Here is a 16,993-nt window from a genome sequence, read left to right on the forward strand (position 1 = left end):
AAAATATATATATATATACACTAAAACTATTATAGGTCAATCTGTTATCAATAACTTATTTTGATAATATTAATATTATTACATATAACATATTAGTGTAATGAATTTGATATCAAAAAGCTTTAAAAGTTGAACTTACGTATATTAGTTTAGATCCACTTTTGACTTGAGGTAGTATCATTTATATAACGACCTCCCTCGTCATAATTGGTAAAGTACTGATAGTAAATGAAAATAAGTGAGAAAACTTTTGAAGTAGTAAACTTAAAATTTCAAGTCAGGCTAGACTCAAACAAAATTTGAGTGAGGTAAGGTCTTGGGCAATCTGGGGAAATAATTGGAGTGAAACGCTTGGTAAAGTCTCATTTCCTTATTGCTAATAAGACGTTAAGGAATTTGTATGACATTTCGAAAGTAAATTTGGGTGAATAGAAACGAGCTTGGCGCGAGGAGGTTGGTTAGAACGTCAATGTTTCTATCCCCTGCAAGCCGCTATAGCAGTGAAATTAATTCCCGCAATAGGAGGTTAATCGCAGTTAATGCAAAAAAATTCAAAATTGCTCATTATTCGGGAATTGTGTTTTGAAAAGAGGCAAGAGCGACCTAGGGCAGCTTTCATCTATTTTCCATCATTATCATTAGTAAAGGTAAGTAAATTACTTCCCTAACTTAGTAATTCGATAGTTGAGCCTTAAAAACTGGGTCGGTGATCCTAGGGGAGGGTTTTATTTAATGTAATAGTGAAAAATCATGATTTCGATGGAATAATCCTGAGAATGGCATGAGATTTGGAATTATGATATAATTTGGATGTATTTATGTTATTTGGATATTGATTATGTGTTACATCGATTGTTCATAGACTAAGAACAAACTAGGTATCATAAAAAGGGGAAAATTCAAGTTCTATAGAGTATTTCAGGGTTGATCTGAGGTAGGTGCTAATTATTTATTTTTTAAATATGTTATATGTGTTTGCCAGATGTTTTATAAGTACGTAAAATGTATGGCCAGGGAATATAAAGAGTATAAACTAAAATGTTAGCTTGTATCAATACCACGAAATGAATGTGTAAGCTTCTATGTACAAGTGTGACTTAAAGCATTATATGTTGGGTTTTATTTGCCCTAAATTTCTTACCATAAATAGGTTTTCCTTTTAGGAAAAGGTTTTGGATTGACTAATCCTTTTTCTGGTAGGGAAAAGTTTAGGACTCTATAAATAGAGGCATGTTCCTTCTAACTTAATCAGCATTCACAATGTAGTCTTAAGGGCTTTGAGAGTTTTGGTTAGGGGGAGAATTTATGGGTCACAAGCTTGATAGGCTATCACTTGTGTGAACCTCCCATGTATTCCGAGTGAATTGGTTGAGGTTGTTTCTCTCTGTATTTTGTACTCTCATATTTATAGTGGATTGCTCATCTCCTTTGTGGACGTAGGTCGATTGACCGAACCACGTTAAATCTTTGTGTCTTTTGGTATATTTCTCGTTGTCTTCTTACTCGTGGTCTTTCGAGGTTTGCTTTGCTAGCTTCCGCATTTACACCTGCTTATTTTCGATCCTAACAAGTGATATCAGAGCCGGATTCAATGACGGAGTCAGGATTAGTGGTTCGATAATCGATGATTAAACCAGGCTAGAAAGAGGTGTTCATCTTGACGGGTGTAGTTCTAGCCGCAACCTTTTTGACGGTAACAAAGATTTTGTTGGAGAAATTGTTTCAGAGAGGTTCTCTGTGTTGAGACATAAATTTTGCAAAGGAGATTATGGAGAGGAGAAGCAAGTTGTTGAAGATTAAGTGAAGAAGGTGGACAAATTTATTTTGTTAGAAATTCAGGCCAAGGGGGAGATTTGTTGGGTTTTATTTGCCCTAAATTTCTTACCATAAATAGGTTTTCCTTTTAGGAAAAGGTTTTGGATTGACTAATCCTTTTTCTGGTAGGGAAAAGTTTAGGACTCTATAAATAGAGGCATGTTCCTTCTAACTTAATCAGCATTCACAATGTAGTCTTAAGGGCTTTGAGAGTTTTGGTTAGGGGGAGAATTTATGGGTCACAAGCTTGATAGGCTATCACTTGTGTGAACCTCCCATGTATTCCGAGTGAATTGGTTGAGGTTGTTTCTCTCTGTATTTTGTACTCTCATATTTATAGTGGATTGCTCATCTCCTTTGTGGACGTAGGTCGATTGACCGAACCACGTTAAATCTTTGTGTCTTTTGGTATATTTCTCGTTGTCTTCTTACTCGTGGTCTTTCGAGGTTTGCTTTGCTAGCTTCCGCATTTACACCTGCTTATTTTCGATCCTAACACTATAATTGTAATTTGTAATTTTCAGTTGACTCAGATACCATGAGGTACGTACTCACGGTTGGCTTGAGTACCACGTATGTTATACATGATATCTTTTTATTGGATCAAGTATCACGCCTGGAACATATATGTCTGATTCGTGTACCACGCCTAGTACATATGTGGTTGACTCGGATAACACACCTAATACATATGGCTCGGGTACCACACCTAATACATGTGAGTGTTTGCGTGTGGGCTCCATGAATGAAATGAGTTAGTTTTGTTGTAATGTTGTTGATCATGTTTATTGCATATGTTGTCTGTTTTACTAAGTTATGGTCAGTTGTTCATACTTCATATATGGTGATGATTTTATTAGTACACTATGCATTTTGTGTACTAATATTGCACTTGTTCTTTCTTTGTCGAATATCATGTTTTGGTTGCTGCTTTGCGACTTCAATTGTGACTTCAGCACTTTCTGAATTCAAGAATGAGATACTTCTTTCAAACTGTCATGAATTTCTCTTTTTCCCCAAGACGTCTTTATTTTTCTTCATAAGGCTACATGACTTTAGGAAATTTTCTCTTATTTTTTTTCCTTTGTGCTAGTGATTCAAATTAGTATCTTAGTTCTTTCTTTATTTGTCTGCAGATGATTGACGTTAGACGAAATGGAGAAAGAGTAGCAACTCTAGCTTTAGAACAGACAATGTGAGAATAAAAAAAGGCAGGGATAGAGGAAAATACAGGGTGTAGGGAGAGCAACACTCGCCTAGGGTGGATCTCGTGCAACAAATGCGTCGAGATAGGTGACCCCTACCCACTCTAGGTTCGTGTTGAGGAGGACATGAAGGTTAAGTGTAAGGAGGGTGTTGAACTCGAGATGGTGACAAAAGTTAGGGGTGCATACCTTCCCCTTATGACTTATGAAGTTGTTCAACAAGTGTTGGCCTTCTTGAGTGGGGATAGCAGGTAGTGGAGCCACTCAAAATCCAACCACTCAACCCGTTTCTACCACCGCTCCAAGATAGATGAGGCTTTAACTACTAATGCATTCTTTCTTCCCATACTAAGCCCTATCATGAATGAGACTAACCGTAAGTTGTTGACTAAGTTTCTGAAGTTGAAGCCTCCATCATTTCATCATATTAAGAATGAGGATGCATTGGAGTTCATCTTAGAATTGTTACGAGAGATCGCATGTTGGGTATTATAGAGCGGAGTTTGTTACTTTTAAGCTGTTAAGATGTAGTGGAGGGTTCACGTGGAGTGTCGTTGGTCTTTTTTTCCTTCGATGACTTGGTCCTAGTTTCCATAGAAATTTGTGCCTCGTACCCCAACAATAGTAATAAAAAGAGTGTGTGACACTTGAGTTGAACAACATATGACACTAAGCTACATGCCTTGTTTCCTTATGCTACCCAACTCTTGGGCACAGAGGAGGAGGGAATGCGCCTGTATGTGTAAAATTTGAACACTGAATTATAAGTTTTAGTTGTGCATATGACTTCTCAAAAGAACATTAATAAGGTGTGACTAATTATGTGAAGAAGCTAGAGGGGGCAGACAAATTGACCATGCTAAGGTGTTGGCAAAAAAAAATTCAAGAGTATGGTTAATTTCGGTGGGTCTTATTTTATACACTTGAGATGACACCTGTAATAATCTCATCTCCTTTAACTAAGTTAGCTTTGAAAAAGTAACCTTTTTTCTTTGTCATCTTTAACAATTTTCGTACATTGAGGTGTAGAATAACTTGATTTTCACAAGTGAAATAACAATTTTTTTTAAAGTTTGGGTTTATCAGTCTTGTAACCTTGAGATATATCACCATTCCTGTTATTATTATTACTTTGGTTTTACACTAAATTTGTCTTGAGTGCTAGTTATTTAATTTTATATGACTTCTTTCCATTAGAATCTTCAATTAAAATGTGAGTCTCTATATTCTCAATAGTGAAGTTTGATAGCTTATGTTTTACGCTATTTTTGTAATCATTCTATGACTCAAAATAATTTTCCGATCAACGCTCCAACAACAATTTTTTCTGATAGAGAAATTCATTCGGCCTTCAAGTCTTCAAGCAATTTTTATATTCATTAATTTGAATTTTTATCTCTTTCGCGACGTTCATCTACCACTTCTAATATCTTTCAACTATAAATTGTTGTTTGGTAGCATCTTCAACAGTGAATTTTTTATTAAAATTTTCCGAATATTTGTTGTAATTATTGCTATATGTGTTGACCTGCATTTATTGTATTATGGCTACTTGTGTATTTTCATATTTTTGAATTAGTTGTATGATTTTATCAGTATATTGTGATCGATTATTCATATTATATTTACTCTTTTTTGTTGAGTAATTGTCATATTTATTGAAATACGAGACCTCACTTGTGAGATCAATGACATCTGCATGTAATGGTGAGCTAATCTTTTGGGATGTCATGGATTCTTTTCTATTTCTATGTACATTCTCTTCGAACACTAACATTTTAAACTCTCAGATTCATACTAGGGCTGCAACTCGGCTTCCTTTATTCTGAATACTTAAAATTTTGGTACTATGACTTTCAGATTCTAGAGAGTTGTTTCTACAATTTGAATTATTGATTGAGCTTATGAGAATTTGATCCGTTATTACTTTCAATTATTTCCTAGTGTCTTATATAATGACCTTGTTTCTTGAAATCATTGATGGATTAGGTTTAAGATTATAATTGATTTTCCAATCTAAAAATTAGTGTGAGAGTCACACACAACAATTTATATCGTGACAGAAATGACGATCATAAAAACAAGACAAGTATCAAAGACACTTGTCTTTCACAGATCCATTTAAAGTGACATCACTTTCCTTAACCACTTCTTTGAGAAATACAAACTTCTCAATTACTCCTCTTAATGATTTTGGGTTTTCAAATATATTTTTGTGAATTCATTGAAATAATAAATACAGCTTACAAAAGATAGCATAATAATCTTCGAGTGAAATAGATTTTATATATTATCTTTTAGTATATTTCATTACCCACAATATGATTTGGCTTTTCAAACATACTTTGTACGTTTGGTTAGGCATTATGTATTTCTTACGTTGGTTATTCCACCATTTTTGTTATAATGAGAATGGAAAAATTATATAATTACATATTTTACTATCATATTTTTTATTTTTTTTGAAAAATTTAAATATTACGTATTTTATCTTTAGTTAAGAATTTATTGTTATATATTGAGGAAGACATTTAGATACATGTATTTTTGTTATCAAAGAAGAAAGACAGACGAGATTGGAGAGAGAGGTGAACACGATTTATACGTATCACATATACATGCGAATATGTATCTGGCGCGATTCCAACGTATTGGAGATCCATGCAAGAGTGGCGGCGAGATGAGAGAGAGACGAGAGAGATTTCCTTTTTGCGTATGTTTACTAGGTATATGCGGATTCTTTTGGATATAATGTATTTAGAACAAATTTGACCCCGTATATTTTGAGATATATGTATCTGAACTTATATATCTGCGTGTACAAAAATATAATATGATATATAATTTTATAAAGTATAATATATCTAAATAATTGATCCTACACAAACGAAATTTATATAACTTAACAATAAATTATTCCATATATAGAATAATTTATCTCGAACAAATTATCTACGATAACTTATTGCTAACTTAATGACCTACGATGCTCAAGTTCACTTTGAAGTGCAGCATCTGACACAGAGATGAGTAATCCATCCATGCACGTATTCTTTTACAGTTCCACATCATCTTTGCCTCATTTTCAAGAAATATAAATTTAGATATATCTAATATTATAGAAAACATTATTTATTCTTTGTAATAATTCTTTTCCAAGCTGTATTTCCCAACCTTTTAACTATTCATTAAAACCACCGCTATATTTATAATTCATATATGGACAATTATAGAAATATATAAATTAATATTGTTAAAACAATAGTAACATGCAAGAAGATATGTTTAAAATAATAGTAATAATTTATTTTCTTTTGTTGGACCAGTTTTGAACCTTGCACTCACTACATCAATCATGTAGGAATATTTAATTTTATATTTAATGGATGAAACTTGTCACGAAGAAAAAAAATACTAAAATGAATATAATTTTCCTAGTTTTTATAAGTAATTTCTAAAAAAACATAATCGAAGGGATACAACAGTTTGAAAGGATAATAATTGAAGAAACGGATTTTACAATATAAATAAAATAGGGTAAAGAGCCTAAAAGTACGAAAAAAACATAAAAATAAATTCCTGAATATTAAAAGTGCCACATAGGCGGATCCAGATTAAGAAAATCATTTATGAACAAACAGAAGATCAATATTAGGTACAAGGTCAACTAATCAAAGATTAAACCTAAAAACTAATACTAAACCAAAAAAAGAAATGGTGATTAAGCAGACAAAAGTTGTTTGGTCGCATTTTTAGGAACAAAACAAAATTAGCATCACGTCTTTTAGACAATAATATCTATAAGAAAATCAAAGCTGGTTTAATATTAATTTTGAAAATTATAAATACTAATTCTATATTTGATAGTTGTTTTATTTGGCAAACATGTTTCTTTTAGTTCATTCATATATATATATATCACTTCTCAAATGGGAAAATATGGGATGTTCAATTTGACAAATACACTTTTTTTTCCATTTTAATTTTTGATTGTCTAATTTGAAAAATACTTAAACTTTAAAAAGTTTCCACCACTTGACCACTTTTATATTAAAGTTAATTAGTCTCTCCGTGTTGCATGATTCAACAACTTAAAATTTTCAAAGCTTCAATATTTATAAATGTTACCTTAATTACTAAAAATTAGTTTTTTTATGTGTCTTCCGTGTGAAAAAAATACTTTCGAAAAATATGAATTAGAAATGAAATATTTTGTAGCTAAACAATAAGATTCATCACTAAGTCTATTTAGTGACAAATTATCAAAGAACTTGTAAGGTATGGGCGATTTAGAAAAAGAAATTCATAGCTTTTCTTTTAATTTATTTTTAGTGAAACATATTATTTCATTAAATAGTCATAAGACTCATAGCAGAGATAGGACCGCTCAAGCACATTAATGTCATAAGATCAAAATTAAATAGAGATCTTTAAATTATTAAAATAGATTAATACATTTTTATAAAGTATATTCTTCCGGCTCTTTGAGATGTAAAGCTGCTAATAACTTTATTATATTAATCCGTTTCTTCCAATAATTTTTATTCAATTACTAATATAACTAATTATTAAGTCTTTTTGACATAAAAAAATTACTTTTTAAAAAAAACCTATAGTTTCCTTTTAAAAAAAAATTCTTCAAATTTAGAAAAAAGACATGCACGAGTCAAAACAGAGTCAGGGTCAACATGATGGCCATGGCCTATTTTCAATCACTATTCACTAATAATGGCCTTTTGTTTTGTGATGTGAGTTAATGTAATAGTAAAATGACAAACTTTAAGAGTACTATTTGAATCACTAATAATATATTTTACCTTATTTTTGGATTAATCATTTCAAATTGAAAAAATAATTTTTTTTAAAAAATAGGATGGGACAACATTTGATAATGGACAAGTACTACTGTAGATTCCAAATTTGAATCCAGACATAATCATCGTGTCCAACGTTTCATGTGGTAATATAATATTTTGTCTAATCGACTCATTATTTTTGTAAAAGAAATTTAATCTTTCAAATTAAAGGCAAATTACCAACTTATTTTAGACAAGACAACATTATTGTCGTCTTCGTTTGATTAATATTAAAGAAAAATGAGAAATGAAAAATTAATATAACATTAGAGCTCATTAAATAAAACATAGATTGTGTTTTTCCACAAAATATATATTTTTTTAAATAGGGATAATGACTTACATGTTTGGAGTAGGAAAATCGATGTATCTATCTATTATTTGATTGACTAATCCTTTATATTAGAAAATTCAAGGGTCAAACCAAATGATTTGGTAAATCAAATAAAAAGTTTCATAAAGGCATTATATATTGTTTGGTTCCTCCCCCTGCTCTAATTAGGGATCATTTAATGGAATGTATTATAAGAAATAATACGTATATTAACTTTGTGTATTAATCGTGTTCAAATATTGATTTACTAGTGGACTGATCTGGTTTGCTATTACATTGGTTTACTAGTTATAAGTTGGTAATTAATCAGATTAATTTATTACCTAATTAGTTTGTTACTTGTTCTTTTGGATAACTAACATGTGAGTTGGCAAAATTAGTTAGTTGGTGAAATATTTATGTGTGATTTTTTAATTATAAAATAAATGTTCGATAGTTATTCAGTAAGATATATTAATCAAATCTTTTTTATTCTTTTCGTTTCTCCTTCTTCTCATTCCATCAATGTACTAGTCAACTTACAAGCTCACAGTTTAACATGGCATTAGAGCCAGGTTAATATTGACTGTTTAGAAAAAAATTATAGACAAGTTAAATTTTTTTCAGTTAGATAATTTTGTATTTTGAGTTGCAGCAATAACGGCTCTTAAAATCGATTTGAATGATCTCATGTACATCAATTCGTCAAATACTTCAGGAGTTTTGTTGACTGAATCTGAAAATTAAGGAATTTGAAGCAAATCGACGAGGATAAAAATTTTAAGGGGAAATAATATGATTTTGTTAAAGGTGTTTGTACTAGAAGATTATACATATAAGAATTACATGAACAATGGAAGACATATAATGTTAGTCATATGTTATTATGGTTGATGTACACAATCTAGTAAAAAACTACCTAGTGAAATTATGTATGCCACAAACGCCTTCTTATTTTAGGTAGATATTAAAGGAGCGATTTGACGAAATGAATTTTATAAAGATTCATTAGTTGCAAAAATCACCACACTTGTAGAAGTTACAAAATTGCATTGTTGACATTTAATTTTGGGTTTTCACAATATAAATTAATCATCGAGCTTCCTAAATTTCAAACGGTTTGAAATAATTAATTTTTTTTATAAAGTTGAAAATATTTTTAAAGTTGTTCTTATCATTTTTATAACTTCTAGACAATATATGTTTTATATAATTTCCCCATATAATAATTACATTTTATAAAGGGAAAATGCACAATTACCCCCTCACTTATGCCCGAAATTTTAGAGACACACTTATACTATACTAAGGTCCTATTGACCTCCTGAACTTATTTTATAAGTACTTTTCTACCCCTTTTCGGCCTACGTGGCACTAACTTGAAAAAAAAGTCAACCAACGTTGGGCCTACAAGATAGTGTCACGTAGACCGAAAAGGGGTAGAAAATTATTAATAAAATAAGTTTATGGAGGTAATAAGACCTTAGTATAGTATAAGTGTGTTTATGAGTAGTTGTGCATTATCCCTTTTATAAATATTCAAAAATTATCTCAAAAGATTTTATTTTTTGTTTAAATATTTTACTAATTAGTTTAGTTATATAATAGTTTATATTTTTAAATTAATTATTTTATAATTAAGTTAATTATTTTATTTCTTTAAGATTAACACGCTTATTAATCAATTAATATTAATTCATCTCATCTAGTCATTAGTCAAATCATTTAAACCCATTTGGACAAACACTTTTGGCCCTTTCTATTTTTGCAATCTCCAGAAACCAATTTACCAAACCTTTCCAGCCCAATTTTACTTCCTTCAGCAAGAGGAATTGACATAGATAGACAAGTGTTACATACAATTGGTAACATATAGCCCAATATTAATAAGCAATTAATAAACAAATAAAAAGTTGACACATATTAGCTTAAAAGTAACTTATCGATATTTTTTATTTATTTTTAAATAATAATAAAATTTTAATATCACCTCTCTTCTAACTTGTAACTATTACTCCTTAAAACCAGCAAAAGATTATTTAAAATTGTCTCTCCTTTCAAATTATTACGTATTTTTTAAAATAATAAAAGAAAATCAATTCCACCTCTCTTATAACTTTCAGTTATTTCTCCTTAACACTAGCAAAAGATTATTCAAAACTTTCTTCTTTCAAATTATTTTGCATTTTATTTTTAAAAATAAAATTAATACCACCTCTATTCTATCTTCAACCATTTCCACTTAAAACTAGCAAAATATAGTTTAAAATTATATTTTTTTCTTAAAATTAACAAATAATGTTTTAATCATGATTATTCTTATTTCAAAGGTATTCCTATGAGTTTATTACCTGTCAATTATTTTGCTTTTGAACTCAATTCATATTCACTTAACAAATTTGTGCACGTTTGTTTGCATTAGTATTCATTTATCAGTTTTCATATAATAGATTGACATACATTTGTATTGGATACATTTGTTCGTATTCATAATAAATTGGTATACATTTACATTTTCTCGCATTAATATCTTTCAAATTTTATATAGTTATAAATTTATATATTGGATATATTCGTTCATATTCATTTATAAAGTGGTATACATTTGTTTGCATTAATATCTTTCTAATTTTATATTTGTATTGTATACATTTGTTCCTATTCATAATAAATTGGTATACACTTGCTTGCATTAATATTTTTCAAATTTACATAGGTATACATTGAAGTGGATACAATCGTCCATATTCATTTACAATGCCGCCATACATTTATTTGCATTAGTATGTTTATAATTTTACATATGTATACAGTTGTTTGCATTACTATTTTGGAATGCAATCAACGAAATTCATCAATAATTATTATGTGTTCATTTGTATTCATTAACAAATTTAGATACATTTATTGGATACAAAATAAATATTCGTCATCAGATTCAATCAACAAAATTCAATATTTTAAAAACTTGTCATAAATATATTAATTAATTAATTATTAAAAATTGAAAAAATCTCAATTCAAGAAATCACGATATAGTGAAATTTTTGGGGGAGGAAAATGTTGCAAAAAATACAAATACGACAATTTACAAAAACCAAGATCAAGAATGCACACATTTCACGACTCTCCAGACGTCATCATCGTTTCTTAACGTTTTGACTCTAATACTTCCTACTTAGTTCCAATTCATTATTTTAGGGTTAAAATCAGTGTTAAAATTATCTCAACTTTTTAAAAAATTACCCAGACAATCAATATAAATAAAATTAGTATGATTTGAGTTACTCACTATGAAGAGTTACTGTTGTGATTGATCTTTAATGGAAATAATTTAGTGAAAAGGATAGAAATTCTAAAGTTGAAAGAGGGAGAAAAAAAGGAAAGAAAGAGAGAATTGAAGAATACGTAAAAAAAATTGTTGACAGATTATAAGGAGATAAGAAAAAAAAGGGGCAACTTTCACATATAGCAAACAAAAAATTCATATTTGTATGCTATAGCAAAGTTTGCATCATTGCGCTCCATAGCAAACATAGAAAATGTATAATTCGCTATACATATACAATCGTATAATTCGCTGGCCTATTTCGCTGCAATTGTATAATTCGCTATCATATTTCACTGCAATTTTATAATGCACAATTGTATAATTCGCTGCCTATTTCGCTGCACTATTTGCATAAAATTTGCTTTGCATATAATTGAATAGAAGTAAAATGTATGTATATTGCATAATTATAAGTGTATAGCAAGAAGATATATATTATGTATATTGCATAATTATTAGTTTGCTATTATATACAATTATCCCAAAAAAAAACAATAAAAACATAACTGTTAGGAAATAGAGTGAGAAAATCAGGAAAAAAATTTCTATTTTTTTTTTAAAAAAATGTGGCTATTTAATGCCAAATAAATATTAAAATAATTTTTTTTGCTAAAAAGTTTAAAGTGGATCATTTATTGCCAATAAAGTCTATATGTTGTCTTATTGCCATGTACACTTTAAAATAATTATTTAAAATGTCAAAATATCAATATTTTAAAAAATAATTTGTATCAAATACTATTATTTGTCTTTCCTTTTATTTCTCAGAACACTCCAACATTAAATTTCACTATTCATTTAGAATTCTTCATAGACTTTAATACCATTAAATTTATTTTCATCTTTCAGGTTTTCAAATTTTTTTTTCTTTAACCAAATTTTCACCATTGTTTTCTCTATGATTGTTGAAGAAGAACTAATTATTCAAGTTCATACCAATTTGTTCAGATTCATCGATTAATTTAACAAATCTTTCAATATATAAAGGTATTTTCGAAATCATAATTTATTTTGCGAGATTTCACGAGATTTTATTTTCAAAATAAAAAATTATGTTGAATTTTGGATTGTATGTATTACAAATTTTTCGTCATTTTTTTTTATTTTCATATGAGTTTGTTAACATACTCATCAAATATTTATGCATTTCGAATTTTTAGTATTTGAAACACTATTTTTTGTTTTTTTTATGATTTTGTTTTCATATTTGAGATTAGTAGGTTGTTATTTGTAGTTATCCACATTAGCATTCATACATAATATATTGTTTGATTTTTTTTTGTATATTCATATTTAATGTTTTAAATTTTGCTTATAGGGTTACTAATGCACAAGTAAACACAAATTCAGATTTGAATTTGGTGAAAAAGAATTGAAAAAAGGAAACAAAGCAGATGAAGAAGAAAGAGAGAGTCAAAGAAGAAGGTTGCATAATTGTATTCATCACAGAATAGTCTTCATATTAATTTTTGTTTGTCAATTATTTTTCTTTTACTCATTATTTGTATTTTTATTAAGAACATTATATTTTTTTAAAAAAATTTTTAGTCATTCAAATTCGTATCTCATATGAATATGTATATCTTAAGCATAGATGTATGCTATTTTTTAACAATCAATTTGTATATTTTTAAAATATTATATTCTGATTATATCATTTTCACTATGTATGCCATCGCATATGAAATTGTATTTTTTAAGCATATATGTATCCTATCTTTTAACAGTTAATTTGTATTTTTTTTAGAATATTATATTTTGATTATATCAGTTTCACTATGTATGTTATCTCATATGGAATTGAATTTCTTAAGCATATATGTATCCTATTTTTTAACAGTTAATTTGTATTTTTTTTAGAATATTGTATCCTGATTATATTATTTTCACTATGTATGCTATCTGTTTTCCAGAATCTTGTATACTTATTTCTTTCATAGTCAAGTTGTATTTATTTTTTTAGAATATTATATCCTTCCTCAACAGATTTATTATTTCCACCAAATATGTTATTTTCCTCAAAATCTTGTATGTATCATAAATCATATTCATATAGATATAATCAATAATATTTTTGTAATATATAAAGAAAAGAAATATGTATTTGGCAATCATTTAATACAATTTTGATCAATGGTGTACAATTTGTAGTTTGAAAGTAAAAAAAAATTAATTTTAATAGTAAAGTGGGAATATAAAATGTAAAAATAATTGGTATAGAATTATAATGAAAACATAATAAAAAGAAAAGTTGATTTAATAGAATGAAAAAAGATTTTTTTTTTTTTTAAAATTGCAAGTGATGATAATTTTAAGTGATATATTCCTTTTTCTAAAAAATATTATCTCTCTTGATTTTCTCCTTTCTAAATAATTGTAATCTTGGAGATCAAACAAATAGAAAATATATAAATAAATATTGACATTTTGAAAGCGTGAGTAAGAAAACTATTAAATGTCAAAATATAGATATTTTAAAAATTTCCCCTTTTTCCAATACCAAATTCCAACGACAATACTCGGCCCCTATCACTCGTCTTCTTCGTGAAACCCAAAAACAAAATCACGACCCGAGCCCAGCTCGCGCATGTTCCTCTCTATACGAAGAATCTTCCAGGTATGAAGATGGTGTTGCTTCTTCGTCCTCCGCTCAGAAATCAGACGGACGCCATTCTCTATTCGTTGAAAATGGTACAGTGACAACTTTCAACCTTATCTCCAATTCGAATTTCGAATTGCACTCCAAATTTTCTCCCTTTTCAGCCCTAGTTTGGCCTATAAATATCCTCCGTTTCTTCATTGTTAGAAGTTGGAAGTTTTGGAGTCGATACAAAGTGAACTATACATTGAAATACATAGGTTTCTTTGAGGCAAAAATAGGCACAAAAGTCCATAGATATTACAGAGTGTGTTTTAGGTTCTATTTTCTTTTTCATCGAAACCTCAGAGTAACGTCTCGCTGGTGAAAGCTTGTTATCTTTAACTCGTTTGGTCTCTGTTCGCTACTCCGAAATAGGTACACTTCCACACTTTCTTTATTAGTCTTCTTTAGTGTTTTATCTTCAGCCTACCGTAAGAGTAGCTAATTTGGCTTAATGTTTCTTTGTTTTGTTAAAAAATTTAGTTTTCCAATATTAGTACAGTTGAAATTTCTTCCGATGATAATACACACTTTGACCTGAATGTGATTTGGATGTATGGGTATGAAGTGTGGAGATGTTGTGTGCTTTAGCTTTTCATCAGTGTGATAAGAACGTGACCATGGCTCAGGCTACTGCCTTCATGTTCTTTTTACTGTGATGGTTTCTTGTTAATACTAGTTTGTGTATATAGTCTTTGTTCCCTCTTGGCCAGATTGATGTATGTATCATTTTGGTTTCAACTTATGATAATATGTCCATAACTCCGCTATCATTATGTATCAATTTAACCAAGGTTATCTTTTTTAAAGAAATTAATTCTCCCGTCCATGCATCATTTAGAAAACATCCATCATTAGTATAACTGATTGTTTAACTTAGTCATTTACTTGGTGTTTACCCATCACCGTTTTTCTCTGTGGATGTTCTTTTGTGCCTATTTGTGTGAGTGTTTCTATGATTAGTTATTTGGATGCAACTATTTTTTTCCTTTGCTTAGATGATTTAGTCGGCTATTGCCTCCAATGTTATCTTGACACTCTAGTATAAAGAAGGTATCATCTTTAGTTCCCCATGGATAAATTTAGTTTTGTTATTGTTCGAAGTGGGATATTTGTCTAATAGGCAACATGCTTTCCTCTCTTTATATTTTGAGTTATTTTGACTTATCATGGTGTGATCTATCTTATTTTATCCATGTGCAGCCTCTGTATTGTTGTTTTATTTACTATAACTTTATTGAATATCATGTCTTTGAACAAAGTATAATTACTTCTTTATTTACATTTTAAAGTTACTCGAGAAGTGACCCTTTAGCATTTTTGATTGGTTTATTTCAATTCTTATTTGTTTAGGATTATTATGATCTTATCTTAAGAAAGTGTGTATTGAAGTTAATGTCTTTCCTTTAATCCTTGACATGTGATTTATAATGACCATCATGTAGCTTTTTTTTAAAGAGCTTGTTCTATACTTGTTTGCTTGATGTGATTTATAATGACCATCATGTAGCTTTTTTTTTTCTTTTTTTAAAGAGCTTGTTCTATACTTGTTTGCTTGTATGAAGATCAGTAAATCTTCTTATTCCATTTTTCTTAAATGTTCCATGATTTCTAATTCATTATCCTCATTTTTGTTGCATGTTATATCGATTCGAGTCATGAACTCTATTTCCCTCCTTGCGATCTCTTGTTCAATCATTTATTTTTGTGTCGGCCAGCCCCTGTATAATTGGTGTACAGGTGGAAGACGTTGAATAGATGGCTGGAAATTAAATTTTCCATCCCCGAAAAGTCGAAAACAGGTTGATATATCAGCTGTATACATTGATATACAGTCACAATATACGATATACAGGTACAAAAAAAAGTGGAAGTACAGGTGAAATGCAGAGAATATAAAGTTCGACGAAATACAGGTTTCGAAAGGCCCAAAATTGATTGAACATGGCTCGTATACAGTGATATACGCAAAATGTATACCTTAAACAATTCCCCAGCAGCTCAGGTTTTGCATAAAATGGGCCAAAGCTCGATCGGACAAATCAAAAAATTGAAGGAGAGCAAGTGGGTCAAAAGGCCAATTTAATAGAGTTTGGGTCAAAAGTCTAAATTTGATATTCCCTCTGTTGTATTTATTTGTTATTGTGTTGACTAACTTTTTTAGATTTTGGTTATTATTTAATTAAATTACCGAGTTCCTTTTTTTTCTTATGCTTAGTTAATAAATATTTTTATTTTATTTTAGTTTTCTTTATTTCATTAGTTGTCTTGCAACTTGAATTTATTCCGTTAGAATAATCCCCATTAGTTACTTTCCCTTAAAAATGAATAATTTGAAAAAATGATAATGATAGTAAGTAAATAAAAATGAAAAAGGAACTTTCTATACTTAGTTAAAATTTAGAAATTATTTAAAAAAGTCATTTAGTCAAATTGCCTGTCATCACAAGTTAGCGGCCATTCCCCCTTCTCGGAATGTATATTGACCGTTTTGAGTTAGGCTTTACTTGGATTGTAACTTAGCCCCAACCTCGTTGTTACTGTCTTGGTAATGATATTGGCCTCTGCACCCGTGACTACCATAGCACGAGTGGGTCTTCAATTGATCGTGATGTCTACATTGCGCGTTGTATTTTTTTATTTCCCTGGCTGCTTCGTGATGGCTCCGCATAGTCCTATCAAGCCCAACGGTGTCATCTATACGCCTTATCCTTGCTCTTGTGCATTCTTCTCTTTCCGCTCTCACAGGATAGCACTAATGTTCTTCAGTTCAGGGCACCTTGCATAGTCGTGCGACCCATCGCATATGTAGCAATCTTTCCTCTTTGTAGG

General features: G+C 29.5%; 2 long non-coding RNA genes and 1 other non-coding gene across 3 annotated transcripts; all 3 read left to right on the forward strand.

The window, feature by feature from the left end:
• Positions 1-43: 43 nt before the first annotated feature.
• Positions 44-5,889, forward strand: LOC112941544 (uncharacterized). The gene is made up of 3 exons (XR_003246814.2): positions 44-647; positions 2,340-2,533; positions 2,952-5,889. It is a non-coding gene; the product is annotated as an uncharacterized lncRNA (long non-coding RNA).
• A 3,646-nt stretch (positions 5,890-9,535) lies between these two features.
• MIR7981a (microRNA MIR7981a) lies at positions 9,536-9,637 on the forward strand. Its single transcript, NR_161778.1, has one exon. It is a non-coding gene; the product is annotated as a microRNA MIR7981a (primary transcript).
• Positions 9,638-13,957: 4,320 nt separating this feature from the next.
• LOC109120368 (uncharacterized) lies at positions 13,958-16,372 on the forward strand. The gene is made up of 2 exons (XR_002027834.3): positions 13,958-14,536; positions 15,880-16,372. It is a non-coding gene; the product is annotated as an uncharacterized lncRNA (long non-coding RNA).
• Positions 16,373-16,993: the final 621 nt, after the last annotated feature.

The sequence above is a fragment of the Solanum lycopersicum genome, chromosome 5 (genome assembly GCF_036512215.1).
Source record: "Solanum lycopersicum chromosome 5, SLM_r2.1".
NCBI classification, from domain to species: Eukaryota; Viridiplantae; Streptophyta; class Magnoliopsida; order Solanales; family Solanaceae; genus Solanum; species Solanum lycopersicum.